The following is a 26,475-nucleotide window of genomic DNA, read 5'->3' as shown; positions in this document are numbered from 1 at the left end:
ATGTGGGCCATGCTAACAGGTGCAGGAGAAGTGAATGCTGGAAGATATATACATTAAAAAAAATTAGGATTTCAACTTCAGGTCTATTGCAGAGAAAGGTCTTTTCCCAAAGAACTTTCAAAAGTTCAAAAGGTATTGATTGTTAGATTATTTGATGTTATTACTTATATTTCAACAACACACAATACATTTCTTTTATAAATGAGTTGTCTTTCTTCATTTATCATCAGCACTGAAAACAATCCCTTTCTCCCTCTGCGAAATCTAACATATTTTGTGTAGGATCAGATAAAAATACTCTGAGTTTCCAAAATGAGTTTCTAGTTCCCTCAGGTAAGGTATGTTTAAAGTGGATATTTTAATGCCAGTGCCTGGCACTGGCATTTAGTAGTGATTAAAAATGGCAAGTGATTAAACTTATCACAAGATGAAGTTTCTCATTTTCCAATTTAGAAATTAATCAGAAACATTAATCAGACCCATGTTCTTAATTTTCTCAATCTATTCCGGAACTTGAGAACAGATCTTGTGTTTTCTAAAGATGGAGAAAGAACCTGGAAAACATAACACAGAAGCATACATGGATTCCTTTTTTTTTGGCAAAATAAATATTTTAAATATGGCAGTTTTATTGTTTACTTTAAATGATACCAAAACTTATCATACTTGAGAAGAATGATTGTCTTAAAACTGAGGCTTAGGAGAGTTAACTTCAGACAGAGGCCTGAAAAACAGATGTAGACTGACAGACCTTTCTCTTACTAGCACTCATGGCAGCATTCATCAGCAAGAACTGCCTAAGTGGAGTAAGCTATTTTTGAGGAGTCCTCATAGCTGGTTTTAGCTTGCTGTTCCCTTTTCAAGGTGTTTAGTTGGTGGGTGGAATCCTGAGGTTTGCTGGAAGTGAGAGAGATGCCTTCAGTAAGTTACACACTTGTAGACTTTTTTTTTTATTAGAACAAGGTATTCAAGTTCTGTGTCGCTGAATACAGAAGAAACGGAAGTCAGAAAATTTCTTCCATGAAGTGGCATTCATTCTTAGGGGTTTGTGGGTTTTGGTTTTTTTTTTCCCCTCTCTCTGAATACCTTTTTATACCTTTTTTTTCCCCCCCCAACATTTTGTCCACCTTTTTGTCTCCTCTGGGACTGGAAGAATTGCAGTGGAGACTAAGTCCCCCTGTCTTTTTCCCAGTCCTCTCCAGTTGGGTATAAGTGTCTGAGTCATTCCAGTAGGAGTCTGGCAGTGTCATGCATCCCATTGCCTTCTCTTCCACTCTTGTGATGATCCCTTTCAGAAACACGCCCACATTTTTGATCCTGGCAGACAGCCCACTTTCCCATTCTCTGAATCTGCTCTGGGGACCGCCCATCAATTTCTCTTAAGAAGTCATGTAAACTTGCTTCTTCTGCTGTTCATATGAAATTCCTCCCCTGCATGTTCTTCCTTCTGTTTGCATATCATTCTGTATTTGGCCCTCTTTCTTGTGATTTTCTGTCTATCATCCTTATGCCACCTTCTGTTTCATCTCTTGCCTATTTCCATAATTTCTTTTTCTCCACTCTCTTTTAGGAAGAGCTGCTTCATCGTTCTCATTTTCTGTTTCTCCCTAGTGCAGGCAATCTCCTCCTTAGTGATGTCTTTCCTCTGGTAGCTTGCTTCCTCTCTTTCTTCTGTCCTTACAGTCTCCCAGAGATAATCCATCTAAGCCAGGGATTCTTCTGCTCCTCTTCTCTATCAGGTACTTCTCAGTCTTGGGTTACCTACCCATTTTCTGCTCCATCATGATGAAAAATCTCTGTTGAACTCTCTTATTCTCTCCAGCTGCAGTTAAGTCTTGGGTCTCACCATTTATTAGGTTAGTCAGGCCAAACTGCTCATCCCTGCAGAGACAGTGGATATCCCTCTGCCTCTGCACCCTCTCATTTTGTCATGCCAATCCTCAAGTCATCTCCACTTCTCTCTGTCTGTGTTTTGCCACTGCCAACTTCTTCCTTTTCATTGGTCTTAAAAAGAAAGGACAAACTGTCCCAACCTTTCTTTTACACTCTTTGCCTTATTCGTTACATTTCATAAAATGGAGAATGAATGTCATAATTTAGAAAGTTATGCTTCTTTCCTCATGCATAACAAAAATGGCTGAATTCCTGCTTTAAATGAAAAATTCAACTCTATATTAACTGTGGAAACTCAAGCTGTATAATTAGTTAGTGATTTTTGCAAAATCAAAAGCAAATGTATGGGATTGTATGCAAATGTTAGTTACTAGCATCGGATTCAGTATTATATTGTAGGGGAATAAAAGGAGAAGGATGGATTCAGGAGGATCCTCAGCTAGCTAGTACTGATCAATACAACTCCATTGCTAGGTAAATTTTTCTCTAGTCAGGACGTTGCCAATAGAATTGGACAGATATTTGGAGAAATAGCAGTTTTGCTCATCACCAATATCTGAATGTTGTCAAATGCAAACACCTGTATCCATTAAATCAATGAGACTTAGAAGTGTATGAACTCAATAGTCTACAATTTTCAAGAAGTTCCAGCTTCTGCCATTTAAGCACCAAATAAAGTTTAAATTTTGAGGAGGCACATCCATGCTTAGCATCTGACAGCCAGTCATAGCTCCCAGTCACAAGACCCTTCTGAGTCCCTGCTGAGTCTGAATGACAGAGGTTGCATATCAGACAGAAATTGGTGTTCCAGAAACCATACTTTCACCACAAGCTTATGTATCTATGTCTGATTTGGTGAAAACCAAAGGTCTAGATTTTCACAGTCTAGGTCTAGATTTGAAAGTAACCTCCAAATGGTAATTTCAAGAGTCAGTCCTCATAATGGTAGTTCTGAATTTTAAACCAGATTATCCAAAATGATCACTCTTAGAAGGTAACTGAAGTATCTATTTTTTCCTCTTAAGTACTGGAATTCACCTGGATGATTTGTTTCAAATAACCAGTTCTACGAGTGCTTAATAAAAGCAGCATTGGCAACAGATACATTTGTTAAACCTCATTCTGCCCACCAACCAACACAAATTTTTGCACTCCTTTTATTGAACCTTGTGCAGTTTATTTCTTTGAAAATTCTCTCATTTCAATTCTATTGCAGTGAGACATGCGGCCCTCTTCGCAGGAAGTATAGAACTTGCACTTTTATGATTGAATATGAAAATTCTTATCACCCTCTGTTTTGCCTTACTTTTGCCTTTTTTCTTACTGAGCAATCTGCTTTTGCTGCTGCAGGGAGCTCTCTCTGTGGCAGCTTTGTGTTTGACCTTTCTCATAGTGCAGGTTACTCATGCCAATTAGGACTGCTTCTGAGGATAGCACTTTGTGTGGCCATTTAAATTGTAAATTAATTCTGCTTTTTGAACCATCATTAAAGCATCTTACAAAGATTCCTCCACTGATGGGACAGGAAGTGTACATTTGCTAGTGAGTAAGCACCATGATAAGGCCAGCAGCACTGCTCATGGGAAGGAGACACGGTGTTGCAGGATGAGGTGCTGACCTGGATAACTAGCCATAATTTTCAGACCAGGTTTCTAGCAGATCATATGCTTGCTCCTTCCTTCCCTTTTCTATAATTTCCATCCCATTTGACCAGGGAAGAAATTCAGACATTTTCTGGATTGCTACACAAGGAGTTTTACATTTATTTTCTTCTCTTCCACGAGTTTCTCCCCTTCAAATACAGTTTTGAGGGGAATTCAGAGGAGAGAGGGCTGCTACGGACCAAGGTGCTAATCAGCACAAGCACTGATGACAGAACCAGGTCTTCCACTGAGGTTTCTGGTTTGTTCAACCACAGACTCTTCAACTCCATAGCAGAGTAATACAGAAATTCTGTTGGATTCATGGGTGTTACAGATGGAAAAGTCATATTTGGTCATTTGGTGCACCCTTCTTAAAGCACAGGGTTATTCAGCAGGACATATGTTTCTAATATTTTGTCTAACCTATTTTTATAGGCTATATGATGAGTCATGGGGCTTATACCATCCCCAAAGGAACAATATTCTACAGCTAATCAAATTTCAATGCCGGGAAGATTTTTTTTCCTGCTATAGATTTTCCATTTCTTAATTTTATTTCATTACACTTGCTTATCTCTTCTAAACACTTCCTCTCAGCTTTTGTATTTAAGCTCTTCAGCTGTATCTTTTCTCCTATCAGATCATGGTATTTTAAACAGGGCAAGTTGTTGAAGCCTGTCTTTGGTTTTGCCTGGCATGTTGCCTTATAAAACCCTGTGTTCATTAGTGTATCATTTAATTATTTTTATACATATATATATTCAGACTTAAACATTTTAGGAAAGTTCAGCCATATCTGAGGACTATATGAGGCAAAAATACTCATGTTCCCCTCCATGTTAATATAAGCAATACAGTCATTCAGTGGAAGCTCTGCACGCCCATGCTTTGAAGCTAGGCTGTGAAATTTGACAGGGAAGGTGGGTGCTTACAACCAAAATGTGCCTTTTGCCATCACTGCAAAATGTATTTTAGAGAAATGATAAATGCAAAATAGAAGTCAGTTCTCAGGAGCGCACTGGGGACTTGTCAGAGTTTGGCTGATGGTTTTCCATGGTGGAAGATGCTCTGTCCCGCCAGGGCAGCTGTGCGGCATGTGGAGCATGGCTGCTCCAGGGGAAGGTGATCAAAAGCAGAGAGAAGGAATACATTGACAGAAAGAATAATAGACCAGAAGAGTAAAAAGAAGGAGAAAGAGAGGTGTGAGCTGGAGAGGAGATAAAAGTTTATGGTCCCCTCCAGAACCTGGCATATGATAACCATTAGAAAGTCACATTCTTCTGTATCCTATGGAGACGGGCACCTGTATTTTGCAGTCCTAGTTTTGCAGACCTAGTTTTCAGTTTCAGACTTTATTTGCCTGTCCCCTGAGTAGCTCTGTTCCCATCTCTCACCTCCTGTCCCATGTTCTCCCAAACATCTTTCTACCCAAAGGCAGCTCCCCATTTCCCCCTTCTAGTTCCCTGTCTGTCTCTGTAACCTATATGTTTATGTTACTTCCACCTCAGCTTGTATTCCTCTTCCTTTCCACAGCAACAAATTGTGTATGTCAACAAATTTAGGGCTCTATTCTTTTATCAGGTACTGTGAAAGTTCCAGAATGACTGATTTGTGATAGGAATCATGACTACTATTATTTCAGTAACTATCAACATAGCATGAAGAGTCTCAACAAAAAATATTGTCTAACACTTCCTATTTCAATGGCTATTTCAGTTTGACATTTAATAGTACTTCTGGTTTTGATAAAATCAATATTTTATAAAAATATATAAAAAAATATTTCTCTTGACGTAGGTGAGATGAAGCAAAAATGAACATTGCTATTATGCTTTAAAGGAAAATACAATTTGCTTTGGTAGTGCCCTGTTTGTAAAGAAGGTAAGCAAGCTGGTGTTTTGTCTCTGGGGTTTTTCCTTCAGTAGAGGATAGAAGGCTGCCAGATATCAAGGCTAAAGTTCTGAATTACAATACTGGAGTATCTTTCACTGCCTGGAACTTTACAATGCCAGTCATAAACCAATATAAAGTTGTATTTATTAGTCTCCTTGCTGTCAGTTTTAAAGCAGCTTTTTAAGATCATGACTTGAGAACTGAGATCACTGTAAATTCAGCTGTTGTGTCATAAAGAAATCTTTTACTGTTGAACTGGGGATGTTTATGCTACTGCAGTAGGAATGGCTTGTAGGGAAATGCACTTGATGTTTTTGGATTTCTTAATGGTTTATCATCATAGTGTATGATTTCATTCTACTGTGTTTGATTTCTTTTGCAATACTTGTATTCTTTGATTCTTTTGCAAGCAGTCATTTCAAGGAACAAATATTGCTACATTGCCACTGAAAGAAAAGAAAAAACAGTTGCTACTGGTTACCCAATTCCCAAATCCAAGACATTATATTTCCCTGAGTATGACTTATCTTTGCTTTCTGAACATAATCCTGGATTTGGAATCTTTTTAGTGAATGAATAGAAGACCTCTCCTTTGCAGGAAGTATTGTATTTAACCAGCTGTGTTTCAGGATTTAATGTGCCAGGATTTATTATGACCTATCACTAAGCTAGTTGGGATTGTATCAAATACAAAGTTCGCATTTAAAAAAACCTGTGCATAGTGATCTGATGTTAAGGAATAACTTGAATCCTTTCAAGTAGCAGAGATCATTCTGTTCAAGATGTATTCATTAGTAAAAAAATATTAAGAAAACTACTATCACAGAAATGATAGTTTCTTTTCTGTGTCTGTTTGAAAGCAGTAGATCTTTTACATTAAATTCTCAAAAGCACATTTGTCAAAAACCTTACTATGCTCTCAGCTATCTTTGTGAGTTTCTTTTGCTATTGCAATGGATTATTTTGCTACCATTATATAAGTGTTGAAGAAGTAAATAAATAAAGGGATTAATTAATTGCATGGCATATATGAGAACTAAATAAACTTGTTCTTGCTGAAATTAGAAGCAGATAAATTCTTTTCACTTGTATTTACCCTTGACTGCATTGAAATATTGCAGTTAATTGTCATCTCTATCACATGCACACCAACACACATTGTACTCTTTCATTTACTGAAGCAATCCAATATTTGAGCGTATGTATAAATGAAAAGAGAGACTTCTACTTGGAGCTAGGTAATTCCTTCCTCCTCATGTAGCCCAGCAACCTCTAGGAGTGCCAGCCCTTCTTGCTTTGAGTCAGTACTGTGGGAAGGGTGCTGAATGCTCTGTCCTGAGGAATAAACTGGGCAGAGTGCATGAGTGAATTACTCATTCCTGTGGGCACAAAGATTCCCATGAAAGACTACAGCTTCTTGAAGAAAACTTTCCCTGGTGCTCCTCCTGTGCACTCTCCCTTACATAAAGTAATGACATGAAAGCCACCATCTAATCCTAATTACACAGGCTGAGTCACTGCAACCGCACAGTCCTACCCACGGCTTTCGTGTCTTCCCTCCCAGTTCTCCCTGCCTGTGACTTGCTTGAAGTACATGACAAACACCTTTGGATAAAGACTGCCTGCTGCTCTGCATTATTTCATTGTCTAGTGCAATATGGTCCAGTCTTGATTTGAGGTGCAGCTCAGCACTGGGAGGCTACTGGTAAACTAAAGAGAGAATGTTATTTATAAAGGAAGGAGTTTCCATGTAAGTCTAGCAAAAGAATATGCTGCTGCCAACATGACTGCATTAGATTGCAGGGTATGAGGTCCGAGAGCAGTCAAATTATAACCTGCTGTGTTGGAAAATATGATTTGGCTAACAAACTGACGAGGTATTAATATACAAATGCATACTTCTCTGATGATTTGTATATACCTTTATATTTTGTGAGTATTCCCTTGCCTCTAAAACATTAAGACTGTCCAGAATAAACTCTTTTTGTCACCACACCTTTCTTTTTGAACAGGAAGGAGAAACCATCAGGAAAATTACTCATTTCATCTAAGGATGAAGCAGGGGATAGCATCATGCCTTTTCAGCCCTGGTGATGTCTCAGTCCCATGGAAGGGCAGCAGAACCTTGAGATGGCTGCAATGCAAAGGAAGAAGTTTCCATATCTGGATTTCCAGAATGCAGTCTAAGAGAAGAGGACTTCTTTAGATATCACTTGTTAGAGGTGATAAGAAAGTCTAGAAGCCAAGACTGGAGAAAAGGAAACAGAAGATCCTGGAAGATCATAAAGAGACATTCACAGGAGAGGCAAGAGAAGTCAGGCAGGATCTGCTTAGATTCAGGAAGCTTGAAAGCTACTAGGGTCCCAAGACTTGGGACAGAAAAGCTACTCGATAGATGTTCTTGTTGGGAAGTCCAGATGGAACAGTAACAAGACTATTCAGTTAATTTATTTTGTTTTTTCCAGAACTTATAATGAATCTTTAATAATGATTCTTCAGTCCAAAAGTCCTGCAAAAGATAAAGTGACTGTAGGGCAGCTAGGGAAAAATGTAGGCACTCAAGTCCAAAACTGCACTTCTATAAGCCCTCCTCTGTGGGTATCCTACTGCTGTAGCTACTGTAGTCTGCCCCCTTCGAGTTCTCTGCTTCTAACAGTTTGCATCTCTACAGGTCCACAGGAACCTCAGATTTGTCAGGGCAGAGAAACTTGGTGCCCAGCTTGTATCTACAACTGGTTTGGATTTTTGAATGAACCCATCTGCCTAAGCCTCCTGAGATCCTGCTCCCAAGGATGCCTGAGAACATACTTCTCCTGCACAGACCAGTGCCAAAACATGATTACCTTAGATGGAGACAGCAACATACAGGAAAGCTGCCCAGCTGTAGTTTCTAACCACAGCGATCCAGAAATTTAATCTGAAGAGACAAAAATGGACACTTCTTGACTGGGATATTGCACTCACTGATGAGAAATTGTTTGGAATTGCCTAAAATTTGAGTGACTGCATAAGAACATTCATTTTGAGCCTGATATCTCTAACAGCAAAGGAAGAACAGATTGTGAAGGCATTTGGTGTCGTAAGTACTATGCCTCTGGACCCAGGAGGAACTGCATCCTAGCAGACTCAGGCTTTCTGTTAAAAGTGCTAAATTATTGGCACAATGCTAATCAGCTCCTTTTGGTGATCTGAAAAATGTGGCATTTAACACATCAGTTAACATGTAATCAAGATATGGATAAACCAAACCACCTAGTAACTGACTAATATGCAAACAAGTAGTATTTCTGAAGTCTCTGTTACCTCAGGTTTCCTGCCATATTCTCCAGCTGCTACTTAAAAAATTTTGCTTGTGTTATTACCAAATTGCATATTTTAAAAGTCATCATGCAAAAGCTGGCTGATTAAAAGCAAGTTACTCATCAAACTCATTACAGCTTTCATGAGTATCTGTCTCATAGCTGCCGGAAGAGTTATTTTGCTATAGTGGCATTTTCATTAAATCGTCTATTTTAGTTTCTGTTTATCAAGCCTCATTTCTCCAAGGATTAGTTGTATTACAAATGTATCCAGCATTCTTTTGATTTTGCCAACCAGCTTCCTTGAATGAGGAGGTCTGGCCTGAAAACTTTGCTCAAGACCATCAACTTGTCCCTTTAGAACTCGTATTTAATTTCTCAGTTCTTGCTGCACAGAGTTGCATTCTTTCTGATCAATGAAACCTCCCTTTTGTACCTGCTCTATCTACCCATTAATTCCTTAAGCAAAACTCAATTCAATGCATTGCTGCTTATATTTGTATCTTCTAATGTCTTCAGAGCAAGCTGCATTGGTGCTTCCTTAGTTGGGCTGTTACTGGTTTTTTTCAGCTTGTAAGTTACAGAACTTGTAAAGCTTGTACTGGAGTGCATTAATTTTCCTTCTGTTGAATTCAGGCTTTTCCTTGACTATAGTGCTGAAGCAGTGCCAGTGATATTACAGCAATGATACATTTAAGCTCCCAGTTCTGTTTTCAGCTTCTTTTCTTCACCATCTTCAGACAAATTCTCATGGGTTTCCTGCTTATTCAGTGGAGGAAAGGCATCATAATTTTTGGCTATGAGGGTTATTAAAAATATTCTAAACTGCATTTTTTTTGTTTGTTTCTTTGCTTCTGTGGCTACATTTTTAATTCAAAGCACAAAAAAAAAAAAGGCAAAAAAAAAGACAAAAAAATCTTTGGTGTAAGAATGTTTTTTGTTTCCAGGGAAATCCAGCTAAGTGGCTTGAAAAAGTGCCAAAGTTCACTTACTCACCTGACAAGAAGTATGAATTAGCTTGTTTTTTGTATTACAAGTGCTTAGCTGGAATACTCAGCCTTAGGTGAGTTCCTGGGCATGTCTTGGAGGCAACATCAGAATTTCAGAAGACACTGGTTTTATGTCATGATAAGAGCTTCACCATCAGTGTGGGCAACACTTGCATTGAGGACTACCCTCTTTCATATGCATTCACATAATATTTCTGAGGACTTCTGGCATAAACTGTGCTATTAGAGTTTAGAAGTAGTTATATTTATATAACTGCCACCATCTAGGGCACCAGTGCTGGCAGGACGATGAGAGTTTACAGGTGTTGAGTATAGATAAACTTATAGTTTGGTGTCAGCTAGAGGGGAATGTAACACTTAGTGCTGAAAATCTGATAGCTCTGAGCCAGAAAGCTGTAGCTGTGGCTTAAGCACAAAGGGAAAAGCAAGATAAGAGAAAGCATGGCTTAGAAGATCTGGATGCTGAAACTGCTTTTGCTGGAAGAACTAAAACTTTTAAACAAGATAGTGAAGGCAAACATATCTAAGGTTGCTCTGTGAAAGACAAGATCAATTTTCTCTCTGTTGCTTTCTTATAAGAGCCCTCTCTTTAACCAGCCATAGGTGAAACAAGCAGTTACTTCACACACAGAAAAAGGATTTTCCACAAAGTTTCAAGAAGTTTCATCATTCTACTACTGTCAGAGGAGGATAAAAGGGATGCTATGGTAACATCAAAGCAAAAAGCAAGGCTTGGCATGTGACAGGAAGCCAGAGCAATTCATTCTAACTGTGTTGCTATTTCATTTTTTTCCTTTCTGTTCCACTTATCTATGATCATGGAAAAGCCTTTAATGGTTCTGGAAGAAAGGATATTGCAGTGCTGGTTTGTGAAGCCAACGCTCAGAACTGCCATGCTGCTTCTTTGGGATGAAATACAGCACATAGATCTCTGCATCATCCCTGCCATGTGAACTGTGGAAGGTTCAATCCAGTTTGAGGACTTCAGAAGCCTTTTGAAACCTCAGGCACAAATGACACTTTCCTTTTTCCTGAGAATTTACCATCAATTAAGTGCGTCATCAGAAAACTGCCTTGCTACAGCTCCAGAAGGAGTTCTGCTTAGTATCAGTAACATGAGGTATTTTTAGATTTTTATAGCATCCATAAAATTAAACTCATATCAACTCAAATTGGCAGCCTTGTGTTTTGAATAAAAATGTGATCATCTTTCCAGAGAAGAATGGCTCAATGGTGTCAAAACTTTATCAAACATTGGAACATATAGTGTGTTCATTCTCAGTGTTATCAAGATTGGAGACCCTATAAGTGATCACAATAAATTAAAATATTACTTACCATTTAGTTTGTTATAAAAGTCTTTGAGCAACAGACAAGAGGCTTATCAATAAACAAGTCTAATCTCTATTTTAGCATCGTGCTCAGACAGGCTGTTTGAAGTGAGCTGTGGTTATAACCTCAGTAATGTTCCACCTTCCTTTTCAACTATTCTAAACATTTTTTTGTTTTTTTCTGTAAACCTAAACCCACCTTAAGAATCTGTGAGGGACTGCTTAAAACTGGAAAATGTGTACCTCTGGTAAAATCAGCTAACTGTGAGTCCAGAAGTAAAACAACTATCTTCCAAGAAGCAGGCCTAGACACAACCAAAGCCCTGAGAGCAACTGGGGAAATATTCTCACTCCCAAATACTTTTCTTTCCAGATTATTATAAAAAGCATTCGGTATCTAATATCCCTGTAGGAACTAGAAATCCATTGTCATGAAGGGAATCCACCTTTTCGCTTAAAAGAACACTATGGATAAAAGTGATGCAACAACATTTTGAGTTTTGTAAGCAAGCTAACAAGAAGTTAAGAAAAGCCGTCTGCCACTACTACATACCTGCTTACATCTGGGATCCCTGGCAGCCAGAGTTCAAATGAGACAGAGACACAGAAACAGCTCTTTTAGATTATTTTTGTCTTTCTATAGAAAAAAGAAAGTGCATTCATTCTTGCATGTTGGGTCTCCCTTATATATGGCAAACCTGTTCCTCAGTCCTTCTCCATTTCCAGCAGACTGTGGGATATAGTCAAAGTGTTAGAATAGCATAGGTCTTTGCACTCAAGTGAGGGCAAGAACAAATAGACATGCAAAACTGTGCTATTTCCTTTCAACTCTGAATGCTGAGTCTTCAGTCATGCAGTCTTCTCTATTGTGGCCACTACAGATATGTTGGGACAGCTACTATGGCAAGGTAAGAAAATAATAAGACAAATAATATGTAGCTCTAGAAAGGATAAAACATTCTCCCCATCCAGTCCAAACAAAGGTAGTGGTGTCAGGAACATCAAAAGTGCTTTTGAATTTCTGGCATCAATAATTTCTCACATTATTAGTCATATCTACCTTCTGATGACTTAACAAAAATAATACAAAATTAAAACAATGCCCAACTTCTATTCATTCGGTGGCAGACCTGGCTTCTGTTATCACAAGATATATTTACTATCTTTAGGGAACTGGTTATAGCTCCTCATTGACCCTGGCTGCCATCCCAGACCATGATATATTGGAAGTATATTCCGGTGAACGTAGTGTAACAAATGCAAAACTGGTGGAAGAGAGAAGACAGTTGACCCTTATATTCAGTAATAAAGTTATGGACTTTGATAAAGCTTCAGCAAGTATGAAATGCAACAGCTTGTTTTCTTTGCAGCAAAAATCACTGTGATTAATTCATGCTGGTGTTGTATTTTCTGTTTGCTATTTTCTATTCACTTCCTTTTGAAAATCATGGTTGTGTAGGGTAGTGTTTTCAGTTGTTTCATGGGATTAGTAATCAGAAATAGCCTTTGACAGAAATGTTTTGCAACAACTGCAGTATGCTTGATCAATAAAATAGGGGTAGGCTTAAAAGTAATGAAGGCAGAACTTCCATAGCAGCTCAATATGTACTAGATTACTCATTTCTGAAACAAAAATGGCTCAGATTTTCTCATAACAATAAATGAAAAAGTATTTTTTTAAACTTTCACCTAAAATGAATTTTCAGATTCAAAACCTCAACTCAGACAAACACAGACAATATGGTAAACATAGGGTAAAGTAATCAAGCTAGTCCTTACTCATTCTGAGATAAACAGGAGAGACTGTGAAAGAGACTCTTATGGTCATAAAACCAGGTATCTAATGAAATACATTATATTGTCTGAATGATAAAAAGAGCTATGTTATTTGGCAGAAGGTAGAAAAAATGGATACACTTAAAAGAGCTATTCTGCTCTTGAAATTGGTAATAGGAGACTTTTCACTGTCAATAAGTTCTTATGTAATGCCAAGAAAAAAATTAATACATTCTTAGTCATTAAAGTGAACTAAACCCATTCAGAACAAGTATGCCAGAGAATGCAGATACTTGTGTTAGACTCAATTAGGCAGAAGTTTGGAGAATTTCCGTGTAATTTCTGCAAGAACTTTTAAAGCTTCCTTCTGTTGCTTTTTTGTTTTGGTTTTTGTTTTTGGTTTTTGTTTTTTGTTGGGGGCGTGTGTGTGGGGAGGGTACGTGTGTGCATGCAGTCAACCCACATCTGTATAAAAGGTAATAATTGCTGCCCATAAAGGGAACAAAGAATCCCAGATTCAAATTTGGGGTTCCTCTTCTTCACTGGAACAAGGTTACCAAACATCAGACGAATTCCATCATACCTCAGTTTGCTCTTTCTTGCTGCTATGCTGCTTTTATGCCTTTACTATGATCGATCTCTTCAATCGAAGCATGCAACTCATGAAACATTTTTAGTCAATAGAGCTCCAGTGTGAAGAAAATGTGGATCCTTTTCTCTAGCTTGATCTTTCCAAATGAGCCCCCAAATGCAGGTAACCTGCTGCTCAGAAGGAAATGATACCCAATGTCCCAGAACAGTAAAATAAACAAAACTCTTCTTCTGTCTGACAAGCGTATCCCAAAATCTCTCCCATTCACAACTTCCTCTTTATCTTTTTACAGTGGCACTGGGACCATGTTATCTGGAATGAATTTTGTCTGTTACTTAGAACTGGTTCTGGATTTAAATCTATCTGGATCAATCCAACAAGCTGCTGTGCCTATGGGTTTACATAGGAAGTGCTGTTTCAGAGCCAGCCATAGGCATATACAAAAAAAGGAGATAATTTGCATGGGGAAGCTGAATGCCCAGGGCCCTGATGCATTATCTGTGTCAGGGCTCTGGAAGGGTCGGCCGCCCACTGCTGATGTGCAGGAGCGATGCTGTGGCCCCTGTGATGACCACCCACCCTGCTCTGGCAAGCCAAGGTGTTGTGCTTGGCAAGGGAAGAAAATAATAGTTTTCTTGTGCCTGGCTCTCCGACTCCAAACCTGTGTCCTGGACGGAGCCCTGCTCTGCCCTGCAGTCAGTTGGCAAAATTAGGTTTTATCTACATTGCTGAGAAGTTTTGTGATGGCTTTGCCTCAACTTAACCCAGAATTTGTGTACAGGAGCACAGGAGATTTAGGAGGATCTATCTGCTCTCCTTAGCTAAGGTGAGTTAGAATGAAGTAGTGTGAAACTAAGTGTCTTTAGCTGCATTTAGGTGGCATCACTTTCACCTGCAGAAACCCTTGGGGTCTCTCAGCTACAGAAAAAAAGCAGCAAGAAGTATATTTAGATATTAAATAATAGGTCTCAAGTAACATTGTAAGTAAAAAAAAAAAGTGAGACTGAAAAAGGAAAGGGAAGAAGGTTAAACGATTACAAAAAACACTGCTTGGAATAGTAGTATTCCAGAAAGAGAGTGTTTTTTCTTACTAACTCTTGTGATTATAAACATTAGTCTCACAATACTTTGTATTTTCCTTATAGTTCCAGTTGCTGGGTTCAATGGAACATATTTTACATAAGGAATCTTTAAAGGAAGTAGATACGGAGGGTGCATGGATGAAGTTGCCTGTTAATGTAATTGACAGCTTGAAAAAGATCACTCTGTGGAATAGAATTTTTTCTCAGGGAATCCAACTCTTCAGTTTACAAGTCAAAACAGAGATATAGCATTTCTTCTTTACTGTTTCAAAATGAAACTTTGCTACCTGTGTTTAGGGAGTCATTTAGAAAGCACCAACTAGAAAGACTAATGGAAAACTCTTTGAGTTCTCTTGACCAAACTAAACTTCAAAGACAGCTTATTTTCCTAGACATCCCGTGCCTATTTCATTTACCATTGAAAAATACAGAGAGAGCAATTTTATTTCAGTTTATATTTCCTTGTTCCTTCTAAGAGCTATTTAGCACATACTTCTGGGGTGCAAACTTTCTGGGGGTATTCCTAACTGAGGTCAGTACAATGAAAGTCTAAGTGTTATTATTTTTCTGATTAGGGGCATGTCTTCCTTTAACAGCAAAAATCACATCATAATTTATTATGGACTGTGTAACATTAGGGTTTTGCCTTGTAATCAAATCACAGTAACTGTGAGCTGAAGTGATGTGCCCTTGTTTATTAAAAAAAATGCTGGCAGATTGCTGTGGTCGTAAGTGAAGGCTAGAAAGGAATTACAGTATGTCTTGTTACAATGATATCAAAGACAGCAAAAAAAGGTGAACAGTTCTTCTAAAGGACACTCTTTAGTGCAGTGTTTGTACAGGGGTGGTACCTGCTGTTTTTCAGCAAGATGTCACTTTTTTGTCAAAGTACTGCCTGGACAACATGAGACAGTTTAAGAGATTAAATTAATTCATTTGCTACTTTATGCATTGTTTATCAGTGCCTTACTTTAAAGCATTCATGCATCAGTAAGCAATATGCTAGTATGATTTTCAGAAATGAACACTGCAGTGAGTACACTTCACGTGATTAAGTTTAGAGCCATGTTTCCTTTTCACATTAGCAGGTACTTAATAAATGAAAAGAATATTCTATTCTATTATTGAACCAATGTTATAACTCTCTATGGCTTCATGAGTAAGTATTCAGGATTTCACTAAAAAGGTTCTAATTAGTCCCTCTGCACTTACACTTATATACCCTTCATATGTAATTAAAATCTATTTTTGTCCTAATTGTGGACTTGATTTTCTTAACTGGTGATATCAATGCAAATGCTATTTTATGCACTCATAGCCACATGTTGTTAGAACTATACATGCATACATGACTAGGCACTCATAACCACAAATCAGCAGAAGTTAAGTTTGGTATGGTATTTTTCTTATAACTTCAAGTCAACCTCATGCAAATCTCTCTGTGAATCCATTTTCTATATTCTGATAGTATATTTGCAGTTGCTGGCTTTCAAGATTCATCAGACACCACCGGACAGATGCTGTGACGTAAATTCAGAAAAAAAAAAAAAAAAAAAATCATGGTGGGGAAAGAAAGTATACCTTGTATATTGAGCCATATTTTCTTTGTTCCTTCAAAAATTTAGAATATAATTTTGAAAACAACTGTTCAGAATGTAAATTAACCAGTTAACTACTCTCACCCAGAAGTTTAATCATTTCAGTTCATCCATCACTTGACAAGATTACATTTAGGATGGCTAACACCTGTACCACTTAGCCAGTGCATTTACATTTCCTTGGTGACAGTGTTGAATAAAAGGGGCTTAATGTCATGAAGTACCTTGATGGACTGAGTGAAGTGTCTGATGAGAATGCCAGTAATTAATGTGATGTAGATCTGGGACAAAAGTTATTTTGAAAGAATATAGGCTTGTCAAAACTTCCTGCTGTCATGCACATTTGCACAGCTATAGCTGGTTCTTCAACTTGCCCTTTGGACCATGGCAAAGCTTGACACACATTTGCTCTTCACCCTTTCGGTGAAGAAATTTTTCCTAATATCCAATTTAAACCTCCCCTGGCACAACTTGAGGCCATTTCCTCTTGTCCTATCACTTGTTACTTGGGAGAAGAGACCGACCCCCATCTGGTTACAACCTCCTTTCAGGTCCTTGTAGAGAGTGATACGGTCACTCAGCCTCCTTTTCTCCAGGCTAAACAACCCCAGTTCCCTCAGCCACTCCTCCTAAGACTTGTGCTCTAGACCCTTCACCAGCTTCATTGCCCTTCTCTGGACATGTTCCAGCACCTCAATGTCTTGTCTTTCTTGTAGTGAGAGGCTGTGTTAGGTTTGCATGGCAAGGTTTTGGTAGCGGGGGGTGGGGTGGGGGGGTGGTGGTGCTACAGGTGTGGCTTCTGTGAGAAGCTGCTAGAAGCTTCCCCTGTGTCTGACAGAGCCAATGCCAGCTCGCTCCAAGACGGACCTGCTGCTGGCCAAGGCCAAGCCAATCAGCGCCTCTGTGATAACATATTTAAGAAGGAAAAAAACAAGTTAGAGAGAGTTTTTGCAGTCGGAGAGAGGAGTGAGAAGATGTAAGAAACTCTGCAGACACCAAGGTCAGTGCAGAAGGAGGGGGAGGAGGTGCTCCAGGTGCCAGAGCAGAGATCCCCCTGCAGCCCGTGGTGAAGACCATGGTGAAGCAGGCTGTGCCCCTGCAGCCCATGGAGGAAGGATGAGCGGGTGTAGAGATTCCACCTGCAGCCCGTGGAGGACCCCACGCCGGAGCAGGTGGAGGCACCTGAAGGAGGCTGTGGCCCGTGGGAAGCCCACGCTGGAGCAAGCTCCTGGCAGGACCTGTGGCCCCATGGAGAGAGGAGCCCAGGCCAGAGCAGGTTTGCTGGCAGGACTTGTGACCCCATGGGGGACCCACGCTGGAGCAGTCTGTTCCTGAAGGTCTGCACCCTGTGGGAGGGACCCACGCTGGAGCAGTTTGTGAAGAACTGTAGCCCATGGGAAGGACTCACGTTGGAGAAGTTTGTGAAGGGCTGTCTCCCGATAAGAGGAGTCCTCCCCCTAAGAATGAAGAAGTGGCATAAAAAACATGTGATGAACTGACCACAACCCCCATTCCCTGTCCCCCTGTGCCGCTGAGGAGGGAGGAGGTTGAAGCTGGGAATGAAGTTGGGCCCGGGAAGATGGGAGGGGTGGTGGGAGGTGTTTTAAGAGTTGACTTTATTTCTCATTCCTCTACTCTGTTTTGCTTAGTAATAAATTAGATGAATTCCCTCTCTAAGTTCGGTCTGTTTTGCTCGTGATGATAATTAGTGAGTGATCTCTCCCTGTCCTTATCTCGACCCACAAGCTTTTCGTTATATCTTTTCTCCCCTGTCTGGTGAACGAGGGGAGTGATAGAGTGGCTATGGTGGGCACCTGGCCTCCAACCAGGGTCAGCCCACCACAGAGGCCCAAAACTGAGGACAGTACTCAAGGTGCAGCCTCACCAGTGCTGAGTACAGGGGGACAATCATGTCCCTGCTCCTGCTGGCCACACCATTTCTGATACAAGCCAGGATGCTGTTGGCCTTCTTAGGGTGACCTCGTGGTCCACAGCAGCTGAGAGAGTCCACTCTTTTGAGCCAATTTTCATCTCAACCATGTTACTAATGCTTACTACTGTTGAGTAAACCTCACAACTGACCACATGGTAAACCTGCGCCACTGCTAGCACTAGCTGTTGAGTTTCTAACTGTACCGTGATAGGCTGAGAGCATGTACTTACTTGGCTTGCCCAGCTTTGAAAAGCAGTAACAAACTGTGTCTGGAGGATTGTTACTCCTCTCATTTGCTTGTCTTGGCACTGAAGGACCAGGGCGAGCTTTTCATACATAAGTCTTTTAGCTATTGTTCATAGATTTTGATCTTTAAAGAGTATGATTTTCTACCCACCCTGCCTCCGAATAACTAGTTTTATTGGTTATATTAATCTATGTCATTCTGAAATGAGGGTGTGATTGTGCTGTACAAGTGGGGACCAGCCTTACAAACCAAAGAACAGCATGCAGCTGCCTTGTCATGTCAGCAGCCACTGTGTCTGAGTAGGCAGTGGGTGGCCAGGTCGTACGTGGGAGTCCAGAACAGGTCACCTCTGCACTATAATCATACGTTCAGACAAAGATGATAGGGTGCCCTTTTAAAGAAAAGGTTGACTGATGTAATCAATGACTAATGCAACTGGCTTTGGATTCCAAACTGAAATGAGTTGGGCGGCAGCTATAAAACAGTAAGTCATCCATGTTTCTTATGTCAGGGCTTAAGATTTAAAAAACAATTTCCTGCAAAATTTTCTTTACTGCCATTGATCATTGGAGGCATCTTGTGGTCATTGTTGAAGAGACTAATAGTTTCCCACAAAACAATGTCCCTTTGCTCAGGCTGCAGGAAAACCCATGACTTGTTAGTGCAAAACAGCTCTGAGCTGATAAAGGTGTCAGTCTACAGCTCTTGCAAGGAGTCACTGAATGTGCCAGTATTATGATTGTTGTGCTGGAAAGCACAGAAAGGAGTAATCCTGAAAGTTTTGCTACTCATGGAAGCTGTAGTGTGAGCATCTCTTCCAATCTGTCTTGCTGAAACATTTTCTTCTGTTGCAAAACTGTGTGCTGGTCTGTGGTTTTGGTCCTTGTTTAAATCAGAGCATGACCCATGACTCAGCTCTGGAACATCTATTTTTAGAGAAAAACTGAAAGAGATCTAGCAGCAAACTCTTCATAAATTAAAAAGTTTTCGTATCAAGTAGCTCAGTTCTGCACAGCCAAGAAAAAAGATATAATCTAGAAGATGCATGACATGAGCCACTGTCTTATCCATACTTACAGTGGCTTTCAGAGAAAACAAAAGTAAACAGCAGGTGTCTAATTCACAAATTAAAAAAAAAAGTTTGAAAAGCTTCCCCAGCTACTTTAGCACATTATTACAGATGCAGACATTAAGAAATATCTTTAAAAAATACAAATGCAGTGATAGCTTTGAACTGAACACCAGAAAAATGATGTAAATGCACAAAACTTCATTTAGAGCTTTAGAGCTCTCAGGAAAACAATGATTAGTTTCTAGTTTCTTTGGGTTTCTTTGGGTTTTTTTAGAGATCTGCACACTTTGATACTCTGACACACTGTGTCTTTCCTTCCTCACAGTTCTTTTTGTTTTTCAAACCGAACATATTTGTGAAAATACTGCAATATTGAATATAAATACTATTAAGACTTTACACCATTGCATTTGGAACGAGTACTTTTGAGAAAACAGGAAAAAAAAGAAAGAAAGAAACAAGACCAAACCTAGGTATTAATTTTCTGAGGGATCTTTGTCCTGAGGCTATGCTGTTTCCATACCCAGATATAAAGCAGACTGCCCAGAAACCAGAAGTACAATCTGAAATTTTTGGAAACACATGGAATTTTTCAGCTTCTCCTGCAAAAGTGTGCACTGCTTCTCAATTAATTAAAACATTTCAGAGGGGGGAAATAACCAGAGTTAAGAATAGAGTAAAAATCTCAGTGGGAAAAAAAGGATCATTTTATCACTTTCTTCAACAGTGCTCTGTAGTCCTTTCATCAAGTTCTTTGTAATATTAGCCAACATTTTACTTTTAGTCTGGACTTAGAAAAGCTATGCAGTCTAAGGCAAAAATAAATATGTAGCAAATGAGATTCAGTCTCCCATTCCCTCACCATTGCTGTGAGTGGTTATGTATGCACTTGAGTTCACATTTTTCCCTTCTGTGAATGCTTCCTCACAGCCACATCTCCGGTGGCAGCAAGTGGCGCAGCGCTAGGGCTTGGATGCGAATTAGATAATCTCCTGAGGTGCCTCATAGTCCTATTTTTCTGCATTTGTATGACTTTTATGGCTCTGCAGCACCTTGCCTCCTAGGATGGAGGCCAGGAAAGTAAGCTTGCTCCTTGTCCTGCTTGAAGCAGGCAGTAAAGTGATGAAGAGTCCCCCTGTCCTAGTCTACATTGCAGATGAATCAGAACACTGCCCCAGACCGCATGTGCTAAGTTCCCTGCTACAGCTTGGATGAGTCTTGCTTTTGGCAAAACAGAAGGTTTGTTGCTAAATCACAGGATACAGATGATGGCTTGTGCGACAGAGTCTTCTTGGTAAATCATTCCATCCAAGTGGGTCAAGATTTCAAATTGCTGCAGTGTGTCCAGAAAAAAAAGCAAGCCTTGGTTGTTTTCTGGGATGGGGCTGGGCAGTCATTGAGTACCTTTCTGTCCATTAGCTCCTATCGCTTTGTTTATCTCAGGGCCATGCTTTAAAATTCAAATTACTTCTTGTCAACCACATTGCCTATTTTTATTTAATCTCTTAACGTTTTTTCTTTTGAATATAAATGTTATACGTTAAGCCTGAATTACTATGTTTTCCTGGAAAAGGTTTAGGCTACTTCAGAAACACATCATTTTACTTTCCATGGCTTCCTGTACTATGAACTTTCACAGTTGTATCTTCTTCATCCAGCCCTATCATATCCTCTTCTCTTGAGTTTAAGTCTTATTAGAGGGTGCTAACAACCAAACAGTATAATTAAGCTGCAGATTATTAGAGGACAAACAAGTCAAACATGCATTTTTACTATTTTGTCTGCCACACCGAGTCAGCAAAACCAAAGCTTAGAATAACAAACTATTATCACAAAGCAGCTGCTTTACCTTATTTCAAGCTTAGGCATATTTGCTCATGTTAGACGTATCTCTGGGTGAGGCTTTTTTGTCAAAATAGCACACAAAGCCCAAGATGGTTCAATAACACCAAGAGGGAAGGATCATGCAGAGTCTCTTTTGTCCCATTCAATCTGTGCCTAAGGACTGAAGGTACCTTACCTTGTAAAGGGGAAATCAGTTTCACCCACACCAGGCCTGAGCGTTGGGGCTGTGGGTGAGCAGAATATGGAAGAACTGATGAGGTGACATTTCCAGCCCTCTATGTTAAAGCACAAGATTGTTTCGTGGCTGGTATTTCAGTCTATAGGAGGAATGTAGCCTCTCTGCAGGAGTTGTCGATGATATTTGAAACACTGCAATTGGATAAAAGTAGTTTAGCGGCTCCTCTCTTGGCTAACTCCTCCTGTGTTACTGTGTGAATATTGCTGGGATGAAGTGTTCACACCAGCATGCTGGCTGTCCATACAGGTGATTTCTGTTGTCCTTTTCCAGCATTAAAAGAGGTTTTAGGAGGCCCAGAAGAACTTAGAAGTTCTGTTCAGGCAGTAGAAATTTCAGCTTATCCTAAAATGTATACATTAATCTCCCTATTGTAATGAGCTTCTAATTTGTTAATATCTTCCACAGCTTCTCTTCCAGCCCTAGAGTGTCCCTCTAAATACTCTGGCCCAGGTAGCAGCTAACTTCTAATCAGGTATATTTTACTGGCAGTAAAGGCAGATGTGTGCACATCTGGTTCTGAGCCCATCACCCATCATAGGCAGTTGCTGGTGAAGGTTAGGTCTTTACAATTTCTTACCTAAATAATGCATGGCCACTTTCCCTCCCCCCGCTGCCCCAATCTATTTGCATACTTGTGGCATGCTTTAGAATAAGACCACACATGTGATATTATGGTATACATGTTTTTCTTTTACCTATCTTGTATGTTTGAGATAAACAGTCATATTACCCCCATCACCCCAGAGTTCCACCTCAGGAGCTTTATGAAGCTGAGACAAATGCCTTCATGCTGCTATCCGGCAGGATCCAATTTTGCAACATATCAGCAGAAAAACACCAACTGTGCCTCTTCAGCTGCACTACTCATTGTGTTGAGGAGGCAGAGCCAAGGTTTTACCCTAACCTTACACAACTGATTTTGTGGGGTAAACAAGTGATAAGCATACACTGTGCATTTCTCTTCCGATCCCTTAACTCAGATTGTAGTAATTCAGGGATTTAAATGTGGTTCCTGTTTTTGTTGGCAAATAGTCCAGTTGTATCTAATTACTTAATTATACATATTGGCTGGCTAGTGCTTAGGTGCATAAGATTGGTGGGGCAATAACTGCTAATGGCTGGGCTGCAGTAAAATAATAATTTGACTGGGAAGACCTGAAGTGAGAGGGCTGTGACATGACCTGACAGAGCCATGAAATGGTAAAACATCAGTTTTACTTATGGAAACTAAATGAACGGTGTTACAGTAATTCCTTTCCACTTTCAACCATAAAACAGATTTTAAATGGATGACCAAACTCAGTTCATTCAACCTGCTCAGGCTTGAACGTCCAACATTTCCAGTGTTGCACATGGCATAACCTCAAAGTAAGGGACATATTTCAAGCAGAAGTACACTTGAATTTCTTCAGTATGTGTAAGATTACTTTTTTTATGTCAGTTTCAGTGTTTCTATTGTCAACAGTACAGTCATCAACCTTGCTATGGACTAAATCAATTTGGGTCTAAAATAAATGCTGTCCCTAATGTTGTTTGAGACAAGCTGGCCTAGTGACTACTAACAGTGAGGAAAGAAAGTAATTTTCTTCTGTGTGATAATTCACTGACAACATGTTCCACACTGGCAGGAGAAGATAAATGCTAAGAATGGCCAGTCAAAAAATCATCATTCCTTCTCAGAAACTGACTTTCTGAAAAAGCCAATGACTAAAAGATTTGACTGAAAGATTTTACTGTTGGCAAGATATTTTCTGCTGATATTTTTCTGTTTTAAAACTCAAATACAAAAAGCCAAAAAAACCCCCACCAAATCCAGTTTTCAACACACATAATCTGAGCAAAATTTTTCATTTTCTTCGGTTTATTTGCAATAAAAAAACTCCAGGAAATGGTTACTAAATTAGAACATTTGCACAATCTATTTTCTCAACACCCCCTGCTCCCATCATTTGTTGGATGCTATTGACTAGCTCTGCTTTTGAGGAGATTTTTGAGCAAAGAGGAGGGAAAAAGAAAAAAAAAGTAAGAAATATAAGCATTCCTTCCAGATATATAGTAGTTATATACTGTAATTTGTAAATATTCTTTTATATTCATTTTATGTAAAAATTTAGCTCCTATTTTCTCCAGCTGCAGAGATAAAGCAAAATAAGCCTTAGGCACCAGGGACTCAGAACAAAGGTATTCCTAGGGCACACACTTGCTTTCAGTAGGACACTAAAGCCTGTCTGTGGGAGATACAAGTCTTCTCCACAAAATGTAAAAATTTGAAAGTTGTCTAAATGTTGGGGTTTGGAGTGAGAATAATAGTAATGGTAAAGAAGCTCTAATACTTAAGGTTTTCAGGAACTTTGCCGGCATGCCTCCTCTTTTAGAGATCACTCTGTGGGAAAAATCTACCATGCATACAGCTGTACAATCTGCCAAGAGCTAATTACCTCTTCTTACCTAACCTGAGTGTCTCTAAATATTAATTTTATATTTAGATTGATAGGATCTTTTTCCACCATCAGTAACGTAAATCCCAATGTGCAGAGCTCTCTGCTTCCCAATCTGCTACAGAGGGGAGAGATCTAGGCTTTGTCCAGATGGTGCCTCCATCAGGCAGAAAAAGCAATGCTTTTCTGTGCAGCTGCTGACTGGTGGTGAAGCAACGGAGGACAGACATCCTATGTTTCAGTCACGGTGTTACACACCAATGAAGGCACTGTTGAGCCTGGAATATGGTTCAGACAAATGATAACTGAGTACCCAGGAAAGGCTTATTTGCCAAAGTGAAGAATGGAGTAGCAATTGCTGTAAAAACCTCTTTAACGATGTCCTAGTGGATACCTGGCTTTAGTATTGCTGCCTGGACAGTTCCTTGGAGAGGCAAGAAAGTGCCAAAATGAGCTTTTTTTTTTTTGGCCAGCAACAATTACAGCATGAAAACTACTCAGTCTGTAGGATGCCTCAGTATCAGGACACTAATAGCTGATAAACTAACCTCTATAGTAACCATTGCTCAATGTACACAAGTTAAAGGTGCTTCTTGGTCATCTCACACCCGCTCCACATGGCTTGCTCATAGCCACAACAGCACACTCATCTTCAAAAAATGATTCACCACAGCAACAGAGAGGTTCCACCAGGATTTTCCATGACCATAGGGTCTCCTGACTACTTCCGTTCTTTATGCTTGATGTTCCCCCTGCTTGATTGCCAATATGAGGAGGGGAGACAATACGATGAAGCCCAGGATTCAAGTTAGCCAAGAGACAGACAAGAAATAACACAAGAGCTGAAGGTATAGGAGGCATGGTGCTTGGCTGTTTAATTAAGATTTATTTTCTTCATAAAGGTTATTACAACAGCGATACACAAGTACAGCATGTGGACTGACAGAGAGCAGCTCTCGAGCTTGTGACTTGAAGTTTGTTTCAGGCTTAGCCATTTGAAAATGGGACATTGAGTGAGAGTGCTGCAGATACAGGAACAGGGGAAGAAAATGGGTATGGTGAAGTCAGAGGAATGAAGAAACTTGTGTTAAGTCTTGGCCCTAAGCTGCACTAGTACAGCTGAAGCTGCTTCTTCCTTAAAACTCACCAAAGGCACTTTACAACACAGATCTGTTGATATTTAGATATCTTTCTGCAGAAGTAGTAGTGAGGCAGCACTTTGGAAGATACACACTGTTTTGCTTAAAATTAGAAAGTGGTTATTAGAGGCTTGAGATTAGGTGCTTGATCCTTTTGTAAATTTATTTCAAGGTGTTTACCCTGGGGCCAGGGGGTGGAGTAGGAAGGAAAGTACATACAAATTAGATGTTAGACAATCAGTGCAGTGAGCTGAGAGCCTACATCCCATTTTTTTAAATGTCTAGATGTTTGGAAACCTACATCTAGACTCAACACTTCTGAAGATTTTACCCTAGGTCTGCCAGGTTGCAACTTGTTAATGTGATGTGAACCTACTTAGCTACATTAAATACAGATACTCTGACTGGTGCGCTTTTTTTTTTTTTTTTTAAGAACTGTGTAGAACAGTTGATGTAGTACAAAATCAACCTTGGTTGTAAATCACCAGATTTTTCAGTACTGTGAATCATATTTAATTTCAGGAAATAAATACAGTCAAGGTTGTGACTGTCAGATGTTTTGATAAGATTTTCCATATTGAATGACTGGAAACAATTAAAGCCAATTGCTTCATTATAATGGCTATCCTTTGTTAAGCCTCACATAAATCTGAACTGGTACTGGGTGAGGATTACTATTTCATTTTATTTGAGTAGGCATGACCTTAGTAAGAGCAAAATATATTTTTAAGGCAGTTCTAAATTCTAAGTATGATTGGTTTGGTTGACACTGATGAGCATCATTCAAACAGCATGGTTCTACATGGCATGATATTAGCATGAGAACATTAGGCAAGATCCTATTAGAATGCAAATATGTCTTTAAAAGATGCAATATTGAATCTCTTATGTACATACTAAATACATCCATTTTACATCATCAGCTACTGCTTCAGGTGCCCTGGTAATTTGTTCATTTATACCTGGTTGGTGCAGCTTCAAGCCATAATAAGTTTTGCGAGGCAATGTGGTGGGACATTTTTCCAGGCTTCCCTGGAAATTACAGAAAACTTCCATTAAGGATCGTGGCTGTGCCTCAGATGTGTTCTTGACTGGATGGCTCTGCCTAATATGCAGAGGTTCTCCTCAGGGTACCATATCTCTGACAGAAGCTCTGTCAGAAAATACAAACAAGATTTTCATCACGTATTATAAATGGAGCTTGTTAGGAAATCTGTTCTTATAGAGGATATGGCACTAAACAAAATTAAATAAACTTTCAAATGTTTATTAACAAGTTGAGAAATTTGAGCTAGAGCAATCCCACATACCTATGACAATTACCTGCCTTTATACTGTGCCTAAATCAGAAGACCTGTCTACCCAGACCTTCTGCATACTCAGTGAAAAACCATATGCACTTCTGCAGAGAGATTTGCTTACATTTCTCCATTGTACCAGTGTCTG

This window comes from Grus americana, chromosome Z (assembly GCF_028858705.1).
Source record: "Grus americana isolate bGruAme1 chromosome Z, bGruAme1.mat, whole genome shotgun sequence".
Classification (NCBI taxonomy): domain Eukaryota; kingdom Metazoa; phylum Chordata; class Aves; order Gruiformes; family Gruidae; genus Grus; species Grus americana.
The sequence above is the reverse complement of the archived record's forward strand: the minus strand, read 5'-3'. Positions refer to the sequence as shown.